We start from the raw sequence: 13,488 nt of genomic DNA, 5'->3' as shown, positions 1-13,488 counted from the left end.
ACTTTGTTTGTAACTCTGTATTGTCTGTACTGTTCTTTTGCTAATTTGTAAAAGGTTGTCTGTCTGTTAATGTTTTCCTCCTTTTATTTTTAAAATAAAAAAACCTTTAAAAAAAGAAGTTACACAGGAGATTAAATTGTAATATTGTATGCACAGTAGGATCATTATAGTAAGAAATAATATAGTATATATTTCAAAATAGCTAGAAAAGAGAATTTTGAGTATTTGTACCTCAAAGAAGCAATAAATGCTTGAAGTGACAAATATTCTAATTACCCCGATCTGATCACTGTACATTATACCTGTATGCCAAAATATCACATTGTATTCCATGGGTATGTATAGTTACCTGTCAATTAAATTTCTAAAAACGTATGTCCATTAAAAGTCCTACAAAAGATGCCGACTGCAGCTTTACTCATAATAGTTAAAAATCAGAAGCATCCCAGTGTTTATCCACACAAAAATGGACAAAGAATCCTAGTATATTCATACCATGAAACATTACTCAGTAACAAAAAGGACAGAACTTCCAATGCATGCACAACAAGAGTGTATCTGACAGAGACAAAATTGTGCAAAAGAAATCCAAGAACATGATAAAACAGTCTATAAGGTTAAAAAGCAAAGCAGCAGCCACCTCTGGAAGGGAGGGGATTGAAGTGGATATGAGCACTCTTTCTGGATGATAAAAATGCCTTACAATACATCTTAAAAGGGATTTAGGTGATGTTACTAAATTTAATACTAAAGATATTAAATTGTACATTTAAACTTGTGTGCTATAAGCCAATAAAATTTTGCAAAATGTAAGCCCTAAATCTGATAAAAAATCTAAGAGCTATAAAAATGAGCAAAAAGAAAAACCAAAAACTTTCTTGGGCAAACATAGTAGACATTTTGCAATGGGAATTCAAGAGAAGATATATCCCTGGGAATACAGCTAATAAAATCCTCCTTATTAGAAATCTGAACTTTGACAAATTGCTAAAGCAGAGACTTGTGAGGATAGGTTGAAAAACAATCAAGCCCAAAGCACTATCTTGGACAGATCAGGAAGTCCAAGAACAGCGGGAGAAAGTGAATAAAATAGGTAGAAAAATGTTGGATACAGGGAAAGCAAGGGCCAAGCCAAGAAGAGTAAACTGCATTCCCCTGGCCTTGTTAGACTGATTATCTTGGTAATCCCTCTGTACTTACTCTCAAGATTATTGTAAGTATTTGATTTGAACTGATTCTATAGCAAACTTCTGAGTTCTCACTCCATTGGGTGGCTTCAGCCATTCTTGGTTAACTTTAATGCTGTCTTCATTAAGTCCTAATTTAAACAGATCTAAAAGCTAATAATCAATGAGGACTTATTAAAAGTCAGGCACAGTAGTAGGTACTCAACATTCATTAATTCATTTAATCTTGCTCTTCCCATGAAGTGTATATTGACAATAGAATTCTTATTTTACAGAAGACAAAACTTAGGCTCAATAGGCTCAATAAGCTGAAAGGGAGAAGCAAGAGTCACACCTACACCCTAGGACCTCAGAGGAGACTAGCCACAGAGTTCTATTGCCTCCCCCAAGGTATTTCCCAAAGAATATGGAAATTAAGAAGATCCTAGACCCTTATACTATATATCAATATCCAGGAAATTCAGAAAGAAAATTGTGACCAACTGGGCCAAAACTGTTATGCATTAATTTATTCAACAAACACTTAAGAACTTGCCATGTATTTCAATTATTAATATGGCCATCTTAAAAACCCCCAAGACCCCCACAGAAGGGTAAAATCACTCCACTAAGGGGAAAATCACTGTATACAAGTACGTGATATGTTTGATTTTTGTCATATAACTTTAGAGTTTGTTTCTGTGGTTGGAGGGAACAGGTTAATGGTTACCATAGTTTGTCAGTTGTTAAACTGTACTTGAAACTATTGCTACTACTAACCATACTACTTTAGCTAGGATGTCATACATGTTATAACTCGTTTTTCTCCCTTGTATGATAACATTGTGATTATAATCATTACCACCACCCAGTACAAAAAGATTGGGTGCTGAACGAAATAGTCATGTGACATTCTTTACAAATTGGGGAAATAGGTTCTTGGGATAGCTATAAAGAACAACTTACATCTATAAGATGTCTCTGAAGAACTGGCATCCCCTAGGGAAGCCTCAATACTAGTGATAATGCTATCTATCAGAAGAAATTGTCAAGCATCAACATAGTAAACAAAATAAAATAAAAAAGATTAAATAGAAAATGACAAGATGCAGAGGCAAAATACAACCCCCAGTCCCCCAAGGACAAGCCCAAAGCCTAATGAAATAAATGAAATTGGAACTTAAACACTGGAACATTCTGAAATGATAGCAACAGAAGTGCAAAAAGAAGTGGAAACGGCTGTAGAGAAAATAATCTCTCAGGTACAAAAAGAAATGATGTTTAAAATCCAAGATATTATAAAAGACACAGACAAAAGAAAAGATGAGCATAGAAAATTAATGGGACTAAAAAATTCCCAACATAAGAAAGAACTGGAGGGCTGGGGATATAGCTCAGTGGCACAAGCACCTGCCTGGCAAGCACAAGGTGCTGAGTTTGATTCCTGGTACAAAAAAAAAAAAAATCCTACATTTGCCTAAAATATTTGGGCTGGGGATTTAGCTCAGCAGCACAGTGCCTGCCTGGCAAGCGCAAGGTCGTGAGTTCGATTCCTGGTACCAGAAAAAAAACAAAAAACAAAAAAAAGAGAGAGAGAGAACAAGGGAGTGAGGTCATATTTGGGGGCTGGGGGTTTAGCTCAACAGCAGAGCACCTGCCTGGCAAGTGTGAGGCCTCGAGTTTGATTCCCAGTACTGGAAAGAAAAACTAAAAACAAAACAAAAAAAAAAAAAAGAAAGAAAGAAAGAAATGGAACCCATGAAACAGATTCAAACAGAAATTCAAGAGATTAAAACCTCCATTGAAAGTATAGGCAACAGATTGACAGAGGAAAGGATAGAACGTCAGATCTTGAAGACAGAAGTGCAGCTAGTGATCATAAAAAGAAAGATATCTTAAAAAGAGCAAGAGACTATGAAAAATCAATCCAACAGCTACAAGATGAAGCAAAGAAGAATAACATAAGATTCATTGGGGTCAATGAGAATGTTGGAGACAATGCAAATACCATAAAAAAAAAAAAACTCTGCACAGAAATAATAGCAGAAAATTTTCCAAGCATGGATAAAGAATTTGACACAAATAAGTAAAAGATATAGAACTCCAAACAGCTATGACCAAAATAAAGCTACACAAGACATATAATACTCAAGATTTCAGAAATTTAGCACAAGAACAGAATATTAAAAGCTGTTAGAGAAAAGAAACAGATCACCTGTAAAAGAAAGCCCATCAGAATCAAGGCAGACTTCTCCACACAAACCACAAGTCAAAAAGAGCTTGGAGTGAAGTATTTCAAGGCCTGAAAGAAAACAATTTCCAACCCAGATTGACGTACCCTGCAAAACTATCTTTCAAAATTAATGGACAAATAAGATACTTCCATGACAAAGTACAACTGAAGAAACTCATGACCACCAAATCAACCTTACAAAGAGTACTGAAAGATATTCTAGACAAAGATAAAAATGACCACAATTCCAAGAACAACAACAAAAAGAAACCACCAGACAGGGCAAGCAGTTAAACAGAGGGAAAAAGCAGGGAACCAACATCAGGAAAATGACATGACAAAGATAAGCCAATACATATCAGTTTAACCATCAGTTTAAATGGCCTCAATTCACCAATCAAAAGAAACAAACTAGCAGAATGGGTCAAGAAACAAGAACAGCAATATACTGTATACAAGAAACACATTTAACTGAAAAAGAAATTCATCGATTAAAAGTCAAAGGATAGAAAACAATCCTCCATGCAACAGAAACCTAGAAAAAAGCAGGAGTAGCTATTCTGTTTGCAAACAATGTGAACTTCAAATCAAGAATGATCAAAAGAGATAAAGAGCATCATTATATACTTATAGGAGAAAATTTCAAGAGGAAGAGATAGCTATCATAAATATGTATGCACCAAATATGACAGCACCCAACTATATGACAGTTATTGATAGACATGAAAATTCAAATAACTAATAACACAAATAAGTAATAACATTGTAATGGGAGACTTTAATACCCCATTATCACAAAGAGATAGATCAACTAGACAAAAAATCAGCAAATATCAGAACTGAAACAAACCTATGAACACATGAACTCAGTAGATGTTTACAGTGTTCCACCCAATATCATCAGTGTACACATTCTTCTCAGCTGTACATGGGACACTCTCTGAAATAGACTGTATACTAGACCACAGAATAGGCTTAAGTATTTGCAAAAGAACTGAAATTATCCCATGCATATTATTTGATCATAGTGCAATGAAATTAAAAATTAATGGCAAAATAAACCACAAAAATTTCATAAATACATGAAAATTAAATAACACCTTCCTAAACAACCAATGGATCACAGACAAAATTAAAGAAGAAGTTGAACAATATCAACAACTAAACAAGAATTCAGATATACATTATTCACAGAGGACATGATCCTCTACATGGAAGACCCCAAAAACTCCACCAAAAGACTCTTACAGTTAATAACCAAATTCAGTTGCATGGCTGGATACAAAGTCAATACTCAAAAATCAATAGCATTTTTGTACACAAACAGTAAACTTGTTGAAAGAGAAATTAAGGAAACCACACCCTTCACAATAGCACCCAAAAAAATAAAATATTTAGGAATCAATCTAACAAAGAAATTAAAAGATTTATGTATTGAAAATTACAGTACTCTGACAAAAGAGATTGAAGAGGATATCATAAAATGGAAAAATATCCCTTGCTCATGGACAGGAAGAACCAATATAGGAAAATGGTCAGACTCCCAAAATTGTTATACAGATTTAATGCCATCCCGATCAAAATACCATTAGCATATCTTACAGAACTAGAGAATATATTCCTAAAATTCATCTGGAACTAGAAGAGACCTAGAATAGCAAAGGCAATCCTGGGCAACAAAGACAAGTCAGGAGGCATCATAATCCCTAACTTGAAATTATTCTACAAAACTGCTGTGATAAAATCAGCATAGTATTGGCAAAAAACAGACCAGGATCAATGGAACAGATTGGAAGATGCAGCCACAACCACAAGCACATTCAGCCACCTATCTCTGACAAAGAGTCCAAACATGTTCACTGGAAGAAAGATAGCCTTGTTAATAAATGGTGCTGGAAAAACTGGCTTTCCATGTACCAAAGACTAAAACTAGACCCACGTCTATCACCGTGCACTGAACTAAAGTTAAAATGGATTAAAGACCTAATACTAAAACAGAAACACTCAATTTACTGGAAGAGAAAGTAGGTAGAAATCTTAAAGACATAGAGGTAGGCAGAGAGTTCATGAACAAAACTCAGACTGAATGAGAAATACTTCAAAGAATCAACAACTGACATCTCGCCTTATTGAAAATCTTTTGCACATCAAAAGAAATCACCAACAGAGTGAAAAGAAAACTCACAAACTAGGAAAGAATTTCAGCCAACTGTCCCTCCAAGGACTTCTATCTAGAACACATAAATAATTTTAAAAGTCAGACCCCCAAATTCAAAGACCCAATGCAAAAATGGGCATCTGAGATGCATACACACTTCTTAGATAAAGAAGTACAAATGGCAAATAAAAGTGAACATGAAAAGTGTTCAACATGATTAGTCATTCAAGAAATGAAAATTAAAGCAACACTGAGATTCCATCTCACACCAGAAAGAATGACTCTTATCAAGAAATCAACCAATAACAGATGGTAGAGGGGCTGTGAGGAAAAAGGAACTCTTCTCCACTGTTAGTGGGAGTGTAGAACGGCGAAACCACTGTGGAAATCAGTCTGGAGATTCCTCAGTAAACTAGGATTAGAGGTCCCATTCAACCCAGGTATTTACCTTCTGGGTATTTTCCTTGAAGAATTAAAACATCATACCATAGCGACATATGTGCACCTATGTTTATAGGAGCACAATTTGTCATAGCTACATCTTGGAAACAACCCACATGCCCATCACCTGAGGAATAGTTTAAAAAGAAGTGGTATTTTTATACAATGGAGTATTACTCAGCTATAAGTAAGGATAATCTTGAGTCTTTTGTAGGTAAATGGATGCAACTTGAGACCATACTCATAAGTGAAATAAATCAGACCTGCATGTGTAAACATCATATTGTCTCCCTAGTGTAAGAAACTGAAAGAGTAAATAAGATCTGAAATGTATAATAGGTACTGTGAAATAGGAAGAAACTCTTCAAAAGGAAAGAGAAAGGAGGAAAGGAGAAAAGAAAGAAGGGAAAAAGGAAAAAATATATATATGTAAACTAGTTAAAATAGTTATACTACTAATTTCTATTAGTTTGATGAAAAGCAAGGTTTATGCTTATATTGTTTGAACAATTTTTCATGCCTACATCTTGTAATCTGAGCACCTACTTTGAAGATAACAATACGCAATTAATCATTGTTACTCTCCTGCTATCTTGTTTTGAAATTTTGTACTATTGTTTCTTTCTCTTTAAAATAAAAAAGAAAAAATTATCATTATGGCAGACGTGGATAATTTTTGTCCTATTATACTGTTGACATCAGTCTCTGTATATATTTTTGAGAAATAATTCACTCTGGTGTCTGTTTTCTTTGGTTTTAGTATATAGTTCTTGTTACCTTTACAATTATAACTTTCAATGGAAAAAAGAAGCCAACCATGTGTTAGGCATTGTTTGGCACTTCCAAAAGTAGAACTGAGTAGCAAAAGCTGTTCCACCACATTTTGAAGCACTCTACTCTGAAATACAGTCATAAACAACAAAGCAGAAAACTGTATGTAGCCTAAAAGGTCAACGTCCCTTTTAGAAGTCTGGAAACACAACTGTAGTGTCATGGTAGAGTAAACTAAAATGGGGCAGCTCTAGATGATCTGGTATAGGGCTGAATCCCCGTAAGTGCCCAAAAGAATGCCTCTGCTTCCTCAACAGTTTCATCAAGTTCTGTGATTATTTTGTAATGTTCAAATTGATCATTAATCAATGTTGCCTAAGCAACATGCTTAGAATAATATATCAAGACAGGCTTCGCCACAGCAAAGTTGTGGGAAATTGCTGGCATATTAACACAGATCAATTGCTGAGATGCTGTTCTCCTGGGCTGAAGGAGGATGTGGGACGGATGACAACAGGATGCAAAAGCAAAGTTACAGGATGAGCAGAACTGATGAGGTTACACAAAGGGAATGCAAAATAAATGGTATGAAATGTCACTGTCACATTCTGAAGCAGAAAGCAGGATTATGCCATTACTGAATATATAAATCTTACGTCAGCATCTCACCTCTCTTCAGATTATCCTCTTCTGTAAAATGGGGTTACAATCAACCCTCCATATCCATGGCTTCTACATTCACAATTTCAATGAAACAAATATCTAAAATGTTTGAGAAAAATTGCATGTGTGCTGAACACATACAGGCTTTTTCTTGTCATTAATTCCCAAACAATAGAGCATAGCAACTATTTACACAACATTTGCATTATATTAGGAATTATACATAATCTAAAAATTATTAAAGTATATGGGAGATTTGCACAGATTACGTGCAAATACTGTACCATTTTATGTAAGGGAAAAGAGCATTTGTGGATTTTGGTATCTGTGGGGTTCCTGGAACCAATCTCCTGAGGAAACCAAATAGTGACTGTAATTCCTACATGTCAAACTCATAAAGTTATTGATATATGTATATAACTGCAAAAGTATAAAAATTGAGGTATTTGGGTATGCTATTCTGTACCAAAACTTCTAACCCAATTAAGAGCTATGAGATAGAATCAGAACACCAACTTCATGGGAGGACATGGCCCCTTTTTTACATCCAATGTTTCTGCCCCTCCTTAATTTTCCCAACCAGAACTCCTGGAAAATAGCAAGAGGATAACAGGAGAAGAGAGGAAGGAAAACGTTCTTTGCCTGCAGGCAGAGAGGGAAAAAAACCGGACCTCACATTTTCTTTACCCTCAGTGACCAGTGACCTCCACACACAGGGAGAAACAACAGAGCAATGGCCATAAAGAGGCAATCTTCCTCCCCAGAATGTTTCCCAGGGGACCACAAATATTTGACAAAAAGTCCTATTTTTATATCAAATGTCAGCTAATTGACTGATCTAATAAATGTTTCCAATTTTTCTAACTATAAAGCTTAGAGAAGCCAACTATTTGATTTCTCAGACTCCCTTGCAGCTAGAGGTGGTCATTGTGCAGATCTGGTCAGCAGATCTTCTGGGAAATATTTAGTTTTTATTATTAAAAAGTGTATAGGAAGCTGGCCTTGAGACAGAAAAGATAGCTGGTCCAGAACCACCTTGTGATCATAGAAAAAGGGCAATGGAATTACCAAGGTATCAACTCTTACACTGAACCCACACCAGTAATTGCTTCCCAGAGGATATATAATCTGTCAAAACGAAGATACGTGACCGATTCTTATCCTCTCTTTCACCTTTCATGTTCAAGCTTATATTAGTTCAAAACACAAATATAAATCCTAAGTGGTAAATTTTTAAAAAGCAATTTGTCACAATTTAAAACCTATGTTGTATGCTTTCTCTCCAACTCTCACCAAAACCATTGTGCAATAAAGTGATGTATACACAGGCTTATTTAAAAGATCTGAAGACCATTATTTCCCCCAGTTAAAAGGGCTCAAACTACTTCTATAAAGTATTCCATGAAGACTAAATAATTGCATCATCAAAGAAGGTCTGGAAACATTTATTTCAGTCATCTCTTGCTATAAAACAAACAACAGTACAATTCCTTATTGTATGTGAAGGTTGAACATCCTATAGCATTTTTGTTTAAGTGGGCACAAATTTCAAGTTCTATTTTAGTTTCAGATAGTTTTGGTTTCCATCTGTGATCAGACTCAGGTATAGATATATTCAATTTACTGTTATCTCCTCTTGGTCTTTTTTTTAAAATATATGTTGGCTTCACTCTCACGTGATAATCATTTTTTAATTGTGATAGATTAAAACATTGTTTACAACTCTTTATTTCTTCCCTGTATTAGGATTATATCTTAATACCCTTTGAGCTAACAGAACCTCACACAAGGTTGAGTAATATTTTCCCATTCTACTGATTTGGATGGCCATATAAACTGATTTGGCTGACGGAATGTGAGCGCTCACGACAGTGTGCCAGTTCTGGAAGAGGTATAAAGAAGAATCAGGTATTTTTGGCTCAGTCTTTTGCACACATGTCATTAGCCATGAAAAGACCATGACCCAGGTAGCCACTGGTCCCAAGCCCCATCTTCTGGCATTCTTGTTTTCTCTGTTTCTTGGCTGCCATGAGTGTGCCCAACCTCCATGATGTTTCAGCCTCAACACACACCTAAAGCAATGGATTCAGCTGACCATAGACTGAACCTGTTACAGACATAAGCTAAAATAAAGATTTCATCATTTAAATTGTTTACTTCAGGTATTTGTGATAGTGGTGAAAAGCTCACTAAAACAGAAGGAAGTGATAGCTCAACTTGGGGTGGTATGGAAGTTATCAGTTCTGACAAGCAGCCATCAAAGCCAAGAATTGGTTGAAGCCAGGGAGAGAACTACTGAACTATTTGGAAAAAGAGCTCTCCAGAGAGAAGGCCAGTGCAAAAGTTTAAAGTTTGAGGAAAATCAGGATTTGGGGTGATGGAGCTAAGTGCTAGAATAAGAGCTATCTTATTCTAGAAGATAAGCATGAATTTGAGACAGGAGACAGACCATGGAGACCTGGTAGAGCATGGCAGGAACTTAAAGTTTGGAGATGAAAATACTGGACCACAGACCTTTAAATGCATAGGCATTTAAAAGGGAAGAGGAGAAAATATGTGTGTATTGGATGCCTATTATCTGCCAGAAGCTCTACTAGATGTTCTCTGTATACTTCTCTTTGTGTTGAAACATACGTTTATTGAGTGTCAGGCATAATCAGTATTTCTGAAAATCAAGACCCATTTTATATTTCAAATAAACAGTAAGGTGAGAGAAGAAGAGGTCTGTGTTTAAACTCTTCTGACCTTCCCTTATTTCAAGATGAAATAAATGCATGATTTCACATAAGGAGCATGGAGATCATATAAACAGAACATTAAACTCAATCACACACATAATAGCCCATTTTCTATTCCACCTGGTAGGTTAAATATCCAACTTTTAATTTCTAAATGATGTCTTATGGAATCATTGCAATTATCTTCCTATTCAACTGCAGAAGCAATTTAAACTGTGGGTCATTTCTCTATTAAATAATCTATTTGTAATATGCAATTCTGGCTTAGATTCTAAGGATAAATATTATCTCCAAACAAATTCAAGTTAAAGAAAATTTACAAGTAATGCCATGAAAAGAAAATAGACTGTTTGCAGACAATATGATTGAAAAACAAGAGAATTTGCTGAAGAAATATGGGAATCAACAAGTTCAATAGACGGCTGGATAAAAGATAAATGTACAGAAATCAATAGCTCCCCCATAAATCCAAAAGGTAAAGAGATCCCTCTTATTCATGGTGGTATCTATATACAATTGGGTATGAATATACATTGTGTGTGTGTGTGTGTGTGTGTGTGTGTTTAGTAATAATTATTACCAAGAAAAGAGTTTAGTGTTTATATGAAGTAAATACAAAACTGCTTAAACACAGAATGATTTACACGGATATGCACACTCCCTCAAAAAAACAATCTTTACCTCTAAGGTTTATGATGTGTCAGATGCAAGGATAAGTGCTTTTTTATAGACAGTAATCGAACTGATTTTTCAAACTCTGTAGCTTTTTTTGTAATTTACAGATGTGGAAACTGAAGTTTAAAGGAGTAAAGTAATTTTCCCATGATGAGAAGGTTAGTGTAAAATCGCTGAAATATAAAATCTGATTGCACCACTGCCCTGTTAAAAGGTTTTGTTGGCTTTTGTTTTTCATGTAGAACCAAATTTTTGCAAAGTTTTGCCTGAGGGACCCTGCTTTCCTCTCCAAGCTTAATTCAAGCCACTAATTGTTTCATACTGAAGATTAAACCCAGACTGTATCCTGGCCCATCAAAGTTAGGAAGACCCAACATTGTTCAAGCACCAAGTCTTCCCAAACTAGTTTACAGGAAATGCATTTCCTAGTTTAGTTCCAAAGGAGGAGGGAGCTATAAAAACAGGGTCTACAAAAACAAAAAGGAAGGGGAAAGTTCATATGTGATTTCATAAATCTGAAAATGACAACACAACACAAAAGAAAGCACAGACCATCTCTTTTTCACATGTGAATATTCGTACAAAAATCATAAGTAAAATATCATCAAAAAGAACCCAGTAGCACTTATGTACCATCACCAATGGATTTTCTCCCAGTAATGCAAGGATTCTTCAAAGCATACCCACGAACCATGGTGGCAGCACATACCTGATAATCCCAGCACTCAGGAGGCTGAAGCAGGAGACCAGCCTGGGACAGAATGAGTTTAAGGTTAGTGTGAACTATATAGTGACACTCTGCCTCAAAAAAACGTTTCTTTAGTATGTTCACTATTAATATAATTGACCATATTAACAGTTTTTAACAAAAGAAGAAAAATCAAAATATCATTAGCATAGGTAATAAAAAGGCATTGATAAAATTCAACAATAATTCTTGTTACTAAAAGAAAAAAATTGTAAGTAGGTACTTCTTTAACATGATAAAGTATCTCCATTGCACTCACCAAAGGGGCCATGACATCTAACTGGGAGACATGAGAAACTTCCACTGAAGTCCAGAACAGCCCACCAATGTCTGCTGTGATGCATACTGTCAGATTCCTACATGTCTCCTCCCCAAAGTCACTCTCCACCTGGCTCCTCATATTCCAGGGATCAACCTCTTTGGAATGCATCACCAGGCATCCTTTACTTTGAAACTGTGCTTGAATTTTTCCAAAAGGAGATGTGGGCAGGAGATCAGAGGGCAGAAAACAGAGAGGTGAAAGTCATTAGCCACCCAGTGACTTCCCTGTCTAGCTGTGGAAAAGGTATGTTCCTCTTCCTAAGGCACAGCTCTATGGGACACCTCCACTCCTGCCTGATGGCATCTTGATTGCTTTCTTGACTTGTTTCTTCAAATTTAAGAAGCTTATTAGAGCTGTCCAAGTGTTGCTAGCCCTGGTATATTTGCCATCTCTTGTTAAGTCTCTTACACTTGTCACAATTTGGAACTATTCACCAAACTCTTCTGTCTCCTGCCATGAGCATAACTACTGTTATTTAACTACTACTATTTAACATAGCTCTTAAACAAAAGAAAGAAATTAAGAATTAAAAATTTTAGGGTGTGTCAAAGAAGAATTACAGTGAACAAGTTAAAAAGGCAAGGAAGACTATTTAAGACTGTGATAATAAGGATCAAGACTTGGCAGTAGCAGAGAAAGATTGAACTCCATTCAATACAACAGGGACAGTTGGGAATGGTAGCTAATGGACAAGTTGAAGGTGTTAGCAGATAGAAAATCATTCCAAGGAACTTGGTTAGGTAGCAGGGCTGGAGGAATTCTTGATAAACTGGCTTGGCAGAATTCTTATTGAACTGGGCTCAGCAGTCCAAGAAGAGCTGGCCAAGGATGAGATCAAGTCAAGAGGAAGGACAAGGAGGGAGTCAAAGAGGGGACCTTACTAGCCAATATGATTTGTATATCTGAAAAAGCAAGTTTGCAAAGTCAACAGGAAAAAATTATGCAGAAGAGAATTAAAAACAAGAATAAAAATAAAACCTTATATATCAAGACCATAACCTTCTTATCAGTGTGTATGGGCCAGCCAACTTTGGCATGCCACCTGTTTTTGTAAATAAAGTTTCATCAGAACACAGCCATGCCCAACTGTTTGCTAGTGATCTCTGGTTTTTCTGCACTACAGCATCAGAGCTAAGTAGTTGCAAAAGAGACACACACCTCCCTCCCATGATGAAAATATCTACCATCTGACCCTGTAGAGAAAAAGTTTGGAAACCACTACTATTTACAAACAATATGCTTGGTAGAGTAAAAAACTGGATCCAAAATAGCTTGCTAAGCAATGAGGACAGTTTAATTTCATGTCAGGGTAACATTATAAAAATCAGAGAAGGGCCAGGGATATAGCTCAGTGGCACAAGTGACTGCCTGGCAAGCATAAGGTCATGAGTTCAATTCCTGGTACCAAAAATTTAAAAATGGATCAAAAAGTCAGAGAAAACATTCAAAATCTGTTTTTGAAAACAGGAGTGGACCTGTTCAATATAGTTCTGGAACCACTAGCCAGAGCAATTAGACAGGAGAGAGAAATAAAAGGAATAAGGATAGGAAAGGAAGAAGTAAAACTATCACT

This window comes from Chinchilla lanigera, unplaced genomic scaffold (assembly GCF_000276665.1).
Source record: "Chinchilla lanigera isolate Chin_1 unplaced genomic scaffold, ChiLan1.0 scaffold00041, whole genome shotgun sequence".
Classification (NCBI taxonomy): domain Eukaryota; kingdom Metazoa; phylum Chordata; class Mammalia; order Rodentia; family Chinchillidae; genus Chinchilla; species Chinchilla lanigera.
Note: the sequence above shows the minus strand (reverse complement) of the source record.